Below are 9,007 nucleotides of genomic sequence, written 5' to 3' on the forward strand. Positions count from 1 at the left end.
TCATTCCCCTGCTCTCCAGAGCATATCTCCACCTCTCCAGGCTAGACTCAACCATACTAAAATAAGAAATTGACAAAATGGAGCAAAATGGGGACTGATAATCACAAAATGGGGTAAAATGTAACAAAATGGAGCAGAGTGAACCAGACTGACTCCAAATAAGTACTTTTATTTAATTGTTTGGCTTTTGTTTTTTGTGAGATGCGCTCAGTACATGTAGTAGGGGCAGGTGCGCCATCTGGCATTCAAGAGATGAAACTTCAGTCAGTGGGTCAGTCTTCTCCATTTTGTTAAGTTTTACCCCCATTTTGTTATTAACAGTCCCCATTTTGCTAAGAAAAAAATTAAATAAAAGTACTTAATTGAATCACATTTGAAGTCATTCTGCTCCATTTCGCTACGTTTTAACCAATTTTCAATTTTTTAATTTATTTTCATTTATATAGCGACAAATCACAACAGAGTTGCCTCAAGGCGCTTCACACAGGTAAGGTCTAACCTTACCAACCCCCAGAGCAACAGTGGTAAGGAAAAACTCCCTCTGAGGAAGAAACCTCAAGCAGACCAGAGTCAAAGGGGTGACCCTCTGCTTGGGCCATGCTACAAACATAAATTACAGAACAATTCACAGACGAATATACAAGAAATGCTGTTGGTGCACAGGACAGGAGGGTCACCAACACAAATACAACTGCCATCTCTGGATGGAGATGCACCTTAAACAGAGGAAGAAAAAAAAAACAGAATCAGGCATCAGAAAGACAAAAAATACTGTATAATTTGCCAGCATTAATCAACAAGAAAAACAGAAGAAAAAAATAAGGTGATCGCCAGCCGCTAGCCCTAAGCTTCACTAAAAGACCCAGAATTTAGGTAAAGTTGAGGCCGCGACATGCTCCATTTACTAATAAAATGAATAAAAAGAGTAAAAAGCATAAAACAAAACTGTACCAGTATGCTAGCCATATGAAAGGGAAAAGAAGTGCGTCTTAAGTCTGGACTTGAAAGTCTCCACAGAATCTGACTGTTTTATTGATGCAGGGAGACCATTCCACAGAACAGGGGCACAATAAGAGAAAGCTCTGTGACCCCCAGACTTCGTATTCCCCCTGGGGACACAAAGTAGTCCTGCACCCTGGGAACGTAAAGCCCAGGCCGGTACGTAAGGTTTAATTACATCAGCTAGGTAGGGAGGTGCCAGTCCATGAATAATTTTATAGGTTAGCAGCAGAACCTTAAAATCTGATCTCACTGGGACAGGACGCCAGTGAAGAGATGCCAAAATGGGTGTAACGTGGTTGTACTTTCTGCTTTGTGTCAAAAGTCTGGCTGCAACATTTTGGACCAATTGGAGAGCCCTAATGCTAGACTGCGGTAAACCAGAAAATAGAACATTGCAGTAGTCCAATCTAGAAAAGATAAATGCATGGATCAGGGTCTCAGCATCAGCCATAGACAGGATGGGACGAATCTTCGCTATATTTCGCAGGTGGAAGAAAGCAGTCCTAGTAATATTTCTAATGTGGAGGCCAAAGGACAACGAAGGATCAAAAATTACCCCAAGGTTCCTCACTTTGTCAGTGTGATGTATGACACATGAGCTGATGCTGAGCGTTAACTGGTCAAATTGATGTCTCACTGGATCAAGAACCATCATTTCAGTCTTATCAGAGTTTAAAAGTAGGAAGTTTCTAGACATCCAATTTCTCACTGCTGCAAGGCAATCTTCTAAGGATTTTATGTGAATGAGATTACCAGCAGTTATCGGCATGTATAACTGAGTATCATCTGCATAGCAGTGAAAGGTAATCCCAAAACGCCGCAATATGTGCCCAAGGGGTGCTATATACAGGGAGAAAAGCAGGGGACCTAAGACAGATCCCTGTGGAACCCCAAATTTCATGTCACTAAGGTTAGAGGTAGTGTTACTGTACAAAACACAGTGAGAACGACTGGTCAAGTATGACGTCAGCCATGCAAGGGGACTCCCAGTAATCCCAAAATGATTTTCCAGTCTATCAAGTAGAATATGATGATCCACTGTATCAAATGCAGCACTGAGATCAAACAGCAACAGAACTGTAGTGGTGTCCGAATCCATTGTAAGCAGAAGATCATTCACCACTTTAGTGAGAGCCGTCTCTGTGGAATATTTTCTAAAAGCAGACTGCAGTGGCTCAAAGAGATTATTCTACAAGCTGCCGAGACGCCACTTTTTCCAGAATTTTAGGCAAGGCAAGGCAAATTTATTTATAGAGCACACTTCGTACACAAGGCAATTCAAAGTGCTTCACAGCTTCATAAAAATTACAAGATACAGATAAAATCACAAGACACACAAAATCATAAAAACATAAATATCATTTTAAAACTACATTTAAGGAGAAGAGGGCAAATAGATAACTCTCAGTTGTCGTACGCCAAGCTGAAAAGAACAGTTTTCAGCCTGGATTTGAACATTGTCACAGATGAAGCCTGTCTCACCATTTCAGGGAGTTTATTCCAGATTTTAGCTGCATGAAACTGAAACATTGCTTCTCCGTGTTTAGTCCTGACTCTGGGGACCAGTAGGAGACCAGTCCCAGAGGATCTCAGAGCCCGCGATGGTTCATATGGCTCTAACATGTACTTTGGTGCTAAACCATGAAGAGACTTGTACACAAGCAGAGCTGTTTTAAAGTCTATTCTCTGAGCGACTGGAAGGCAGTGCAGAGATCTGAGCACTGGACTAATGTGGTCATATTTCCTGGTTCTTGTCAGGACTCGAACTGCAGCATTTTGGATGTTCTGTAACTGTTTGACAGCTCGTTTAGAGAGGCCAGTGAGTAGACCGTTACAATAATCCAATCTGCTGGAGATAAAAGCATGGATCAGCTTCTCTAAGTCTGGTTTGGACACTATATTTTTGATCTTGGCAATGTTTTTTAGATGGTAAAAAGCTTTTGATGTTATTGATTTGATGTGACTGTTTAAAGTCAGGTCTGAGTCCACGATTACTCCAAGGTTTCGAACCTGATCTTTAGGCTTCAGAGAGAGAGACTCAAGGTGACTGATGACACTTTCTCGTTGTTTCTGTGGGCCAAAGACAATGGTTTCAGTTTTATCTGAGTTTAACTGGAGGAAGTTGTTTTGCATCCACAAAATGATCTGTTCAATGCAGTGACAGAGTGAATCTGCAGGCCCCAGTTCACCTGCTGTCAATGACACATAGATCTGAGTGTCGTCTGCATAGTTACGGTAGGATACATTATTGCTGTGTATCAGCTGACCCAATGGAAGCATGTACAGATTTAATAAGAGGGGTCCTAGGATAGACCCCTGGGGAACCCCATAGGTCAGCTCCACTTTGTTCGAGACACAGTTTCCAATTTCAACAAAGTAGAGCAAAAAGATTTGATATCGGCCGATAGTTTTTCAATACACTAGGGTCAAGATTAGGTTTCTTAAGTAATGGTTTAATCACTGCAGATTTGAAACATTTAGCAACAGATCCAGAAGTTAAAGAAAGATTAATCATTTCTAGCACAGTCTGCCCAAGAGTGGGCCACAGGTCCTTAAACAGTTTTGTTGGTATAGGATCAAATAAACAGGTTGTGCTTTTTGTTGACGTTACGAGTTTCGTCAGCATGCCTAGTGAGATACTGTCAAATTCTGTAAATCTAGGTAATACCTCAGTAATGGTACCCACCTCAATAGCAGGGTGTAGTGGCTGGGTTAGGGCATGCCAGGATATGTTTAACCTAATGTCTTCTATTTTCTTCTCAAAGTAATCCAGGAAATCTTGTGCTGTAAAAGGAGAGCGAACTACAGGTGGTTGTCCATGACTAAGTGTTGCCACCGTGTCGAACAAGAACTTTGAGTTATGCTTGTTTGTGTCCACTTTGTAGCCAATAATGCATGCTTATAGTCTAAGATAGCATCACGCCACGCAAGGTGGAATACTTCTAATTTTAAACAACGCCATTTCCGTTCTAGACCTCTTGCTTTATGCTTGAGGTCACGCAGATAATCATTGAACCAAGGTGCAATCATGTCGAGTGTGGTTTTGAGCACTGAGTTTAAACTATACACAAGACTGTCCACTAACTGGGTATTTGTCAAATGTGAAGCTAAGACATCAGGCAGTCTAGCTTCGAGTTCAGTCTTAGTTGAGGAGTTGATGCATCGCCGCAGTGATAAATAAGGTTGTTGTTCCACTAAACACAGCAGCGAAACTGTAAACTTAATAAGTGAATGATCAGAGACCACTGATGTAAGAGGCATGATGTCAATATTCGTGACAGCAATACCACGTGCGAGAACCAGATCCAGGGTATTCCCACTAATGTGCGTCGAATCCCGAATGTATTGCCGAAATCCTAATGCATCCACAATTTCCATAACCCCGTTTCATTATCATCAGTCCCCATTTCACTCCATTTCGCCTAAAAATAATTGAATAAAAGTAGTTCATTGAATCATATTTAATCATGTTTGGAGTCAGTCTGGGTCAATCTGCTCCATTTCGTTACATTTTACCCCCATTTCATGTTTTCGCATAGCCGCATAGACTCGACCTGCTCTCTACTCTCATTACAGATCACAATGTCATCTGCAAACATCATAGTCCATGAACACTCCTGTCTGACCTCATCTCAAGTATTTAAACTCATCTACATTAACCACCTCTATGCCTTGTAACCACACTATTCCACCAGGATCATCTTCCAACTCCTGACTTTTTTCTTTTTGTCTGAGTGTATACATACACATACAGTACATACAGTCTATGATCTGACTGTATACATACACATACAGTACACACAGTCTATGATCTGAGTGTATACACATACAGTACACACAGTCTATGATCTGACTATATACACATACAGTACATACAGTCTATGATCTGACTGTATACATACACATACAGTACACACAGTCTATGATCTGACTGTATACATACACATACAGTACATACAGTCTATGATCTGACTGTATACATACACATACAGTACACACAGTCTATGATCTGACTGTATACATACACATACAGTACATACAGTCTATGATCTGACTGTATACATACACATACAGTACACACAGTCTATGATCTGACTGTATACACATACAGTACATACAGTCTATGATCTGACTGTATACATACACATACAGTACACACAGTCTATGATCTGACTGTATACACATACAGTACACACAGTCTATGATCTGACTGTATACACATACAGTACATACAGTCTATGATCTGACTGTATACACACACATACAGTACACACAGTCTATGATCTGACTGTATACACATACAGTACATACAGTCTATGATCTGACTGTATACACACACATACAGTACATACAGTCTATGATCTGACTGTATACACATACAGTACATACAGTCTATGATCTGACTGTATACATACACATACAGTACACACAGTCTATGATCTGACTGTATACACATACAGTACATACAGTCTATGATCTGACTGTATACACACACATACAGTACACACAGTCTATGATCTGACTGTATACACATACAGTACATACAGTCTATGATCTGACTGTATACATACACATACAGTACACACAGTCTATGATCTGACTGTATACATACACATACAGTACATACAGTCTATGATCTGACTGTATACACATACAGTACAGTACATACAGTCTATGATCTGACTGTATACATACACATACAGTACACACAGTCTATGATCTGACTGTATACATACACATACAGTACACACAGTCTATGATCTGACTGTATACACATACAGTACAGTACATACAGTCTATGATCTGACTGTATACATACACATACAGTACACACAGTCTATGATCTGACTGTATACATACACATACAGTACATACAGTCTATGATCTGACTGTATACATACACATACAGTACACACAGTCTATGATCTGACTGTATACATACACATACAGTACATACAGTCTATGATCTGACTGTATACACATACAGTACAGTACATACAGTCTATGATCTGACTGTATACATACACATACAGTACACACAGTCTATGATCTGACTGTATACATACACATACAGTACACACAGTCTATGATCTGACTGTATACACACACATACAGTACACACAGTCTATGATCTGACTGTATACATACACATACAGTACACACAGTCTATGATCTGACTGTATACATACACATACAGTACACACAGTCTATGATCTGACTGTATACATACACATACAGTACACACAGTATTTGTGTGATTCTGACTGACGCCTTCAAAGAAGCCCGGAGGCTCCTGTTGCGTTCAGGGTCCATTCAGGAATGTCCGGGAAATAAATAATCACGCAAAACCTCTATAAACTCGTGTTCGTTGTGCTCTAATCTGCAAAGTAGTTTATTAAAACCACCACCCATATGAAAACAGTTACTTTTTTGTTTCTCGGGCATTTTTTCCTCTCGCTCACTTTTTTTAATTCCATAAAGGAGAAAATAAAGCGTGCAGATGCGTTTGTCTCGCCTGTTACCTTCAAGTGTGGACGATCCTCAGCGCTCGTTTTGTCCAGAGAACGTCACTGTGTGAATCCTACCGACTGTCTGTCGTGCACACGCACGGTCTGTGAATCAGCCCCACTGCTGCGTTCACTAACCGCCAGGAAAAAGAAAAAAAAAAAAAGAGCTCTCTTCCTGCCAACAGGACATTCCAGCCTTCATATGCTAACAGTTATTGATACAAAAATAACAACTTGCTGCGAAATCCTATTTTTACCAGTATCTTCTCATCAAAAGTCGAAACTGTCTCTACTTTTGTTCAGTTTTTTATGTCTGCCAACTTTCTTTCTCCTGCTCTGGCTTCACTGCACATATTCCAGACCCACACTTATCCTTGATATTTTTTTAATGTTACAATGGTAAAACACACACGACATAAATATTGCAAAGAACACAGATGTTCGTGTACAACCTCTTACAGGTTACTACACTTATTTCATAATATAAAACTGCATGAGTAAAGCCATCTCAGTTTGCACTTTATTTTTTGAAGTTGCACATTTTTTAACTGTCCTCACTTTTATCTCGGGAGGGTGAAATATATTTCAAGGCGTCTTTAAAAAACATTAAATTTTGCAGCCACAAATGCTCCGAAGCGTCCAAATAAAATCTAAACCATTTGTTGTTGTTGCGCCTGTTGCTTTAAACTGGGCGGAGCTTCTGATGGTCCTGGGCGGAGCTTCTGATGTTCATCTGTCTCTCACAGATTGTGGGTGTGTCGCACAGGTCAACATGGTGTTCACATATATTTAGTAAACACTGCAATTTCTCTTGGGGAAAAAAATACGTCACTGTGCTGGTCAATGACACAGACTTTAAGGTTAGGTGGTGCCCCCTAGTGGAAACTTTCTGTCTGCTTCAGTATTTGTACCGTCTTTTTTTTTTTGTAATAACACCATTATAAAGTTTCAAGATCAAAAAGTGAACAGAAATGCCCCGAGAGCTAATCATAGCAAAATCCACATTCCAGTTTTCAAAACTGTCATATTATTAAACACATAAATCTAACATTTAAATATCTTAATTCTTATTTGTGGAGTTTGGTATGTTTGAAATGTACGATATTATGTAAGATTATTATTATTATTATTATTATTATTATCTCGTATGTAAAAGATTAGCAAAGGTTAAGAATGATTCATGTTGGATTTAAAGCTACATTGTGAAGTATTTACTGCCATCTAGTGGTAAGGATGCAAACTGCATTATGTTCATGATTTTGTTTTCTTTCACATTTTCACTTCTTTGATACCCTTGCCTTCTCTGGTCAAAAGCAATATGTATGATCCTCCATTTCATAAAAATAGGCTTTTCAAACTTGTGATACTGCATTAGCAACAAGTAGACAGTGTACTAGGGATGAACCACTGATTAGAGGTGGGTGATACCGGGAATTTTGGTACTGATCCGATACCAAGTAAATACAGGCCCAGTATCGCCGATATTGATATCGATACTGATACTTTTTCATATTTAAGCTTCATAGATCCAAAGGATCCAAAAGACCTAGGATAGAATTTCGCCAAACAATGTACGTGACAACAAAATACTTTTGTTGTACTTTTTTGTTTAAAAAAATCACCAACACAACTTAAAATGTCCTGGGGTAGAGGGCTGACAAACCACAATACAAGGTTGCACTGCTCCGTGTTGTGTGACACAGAGCAGCGCTGCTCTTACAGACAGAGAGGAGACTTTGATGAATCTGCGTGCGCAGCACTCAGTGCGTGCGGGAGAGAAAAAAGCTTCAGTATCAATCTTTTTACACGAGGATCGTTTAATATCAATACCAGCGTTGGTATCGATATTGTCGATATTAGGATCAATCCACCCACCTCTACCACTGATTCCTTTTCTCTTTCCTTCAGTCATGCAGCCCTGCTGCAAAATGGAAAATGCAAAAGGCAGGTATGTCCCTTTTCAGCTACTGTATCAATATGGCGGTGCAACGTGCCGGCCTCCATGTGGGGGCCCGCTCCCATGTAGATATGAAGGGATTCTTGTAATCTTATGAAAACCCATTAGTTCATTGTTGCAGGTAATTACACAATGAACAGGTGGTTATGAAGGATATATTCAATTTCTGCTAATAAATGTTCCTAAATCCTGCACACTGTAGCTTTAAGGGTATGAAGTTTTACAAATACTGTTTTCAAATTAGTGTTGTAGGGTTGCACATACCCCCCCCCCCCCCCTCCGCCCCACCCACCCACCACCACCAATTCTAACTCCTCTGATACAGAGTTTATGGTTATACACAGTCAGCTAAGATGAAAGATATATATATATTCAGTTTATTTTGTGTATCCTGTGCATGACGTTCTGCGTCTCCAGTCGACACACACACACACACACACACACACACACACACACACACACACACACACACACACACACACACACACACACACACACACACACATATTTATGGTCCTGATCACTACAGTTGCCCTAATCC

General features: G+C 39.9%; 1 protein-coding gene across 1 annotated transcript in view; it reads right to left on the reverse strand.

The window, feature by feature from the left end:
• Window positions 1-6,699, reverse strand: part of wu:fc21g02 — a 40,938-nt gene extending 34,239 nt beyond the window's left edge. The window contains exon 1 of the mRNA XM_034188274.1: window positions 6,525-6,699. The gene's annotated coding sequence lies outside the window, so the exon portion shown is untranslated. The remainder of the gene's footprint in view (window positions 1-6,524) is intronic.
• Window positions 6,700-9,007: the final 2,308 nt, after the last annotated feature.

Source organism: Thalassophryne amazonica, chromosome 15 (assembly GCF_902500255.1).
Source record: "Thalassophryne amazonica chromosome 15, fThaAma1.1, whole genome shotgun sequence".
NCBI lineage: Eukaryota > Metazoa > Chordata > Actinopteri > Batrachoidiformes > Batrachoididae > Thalassophryne > Thalassophryne amazonica.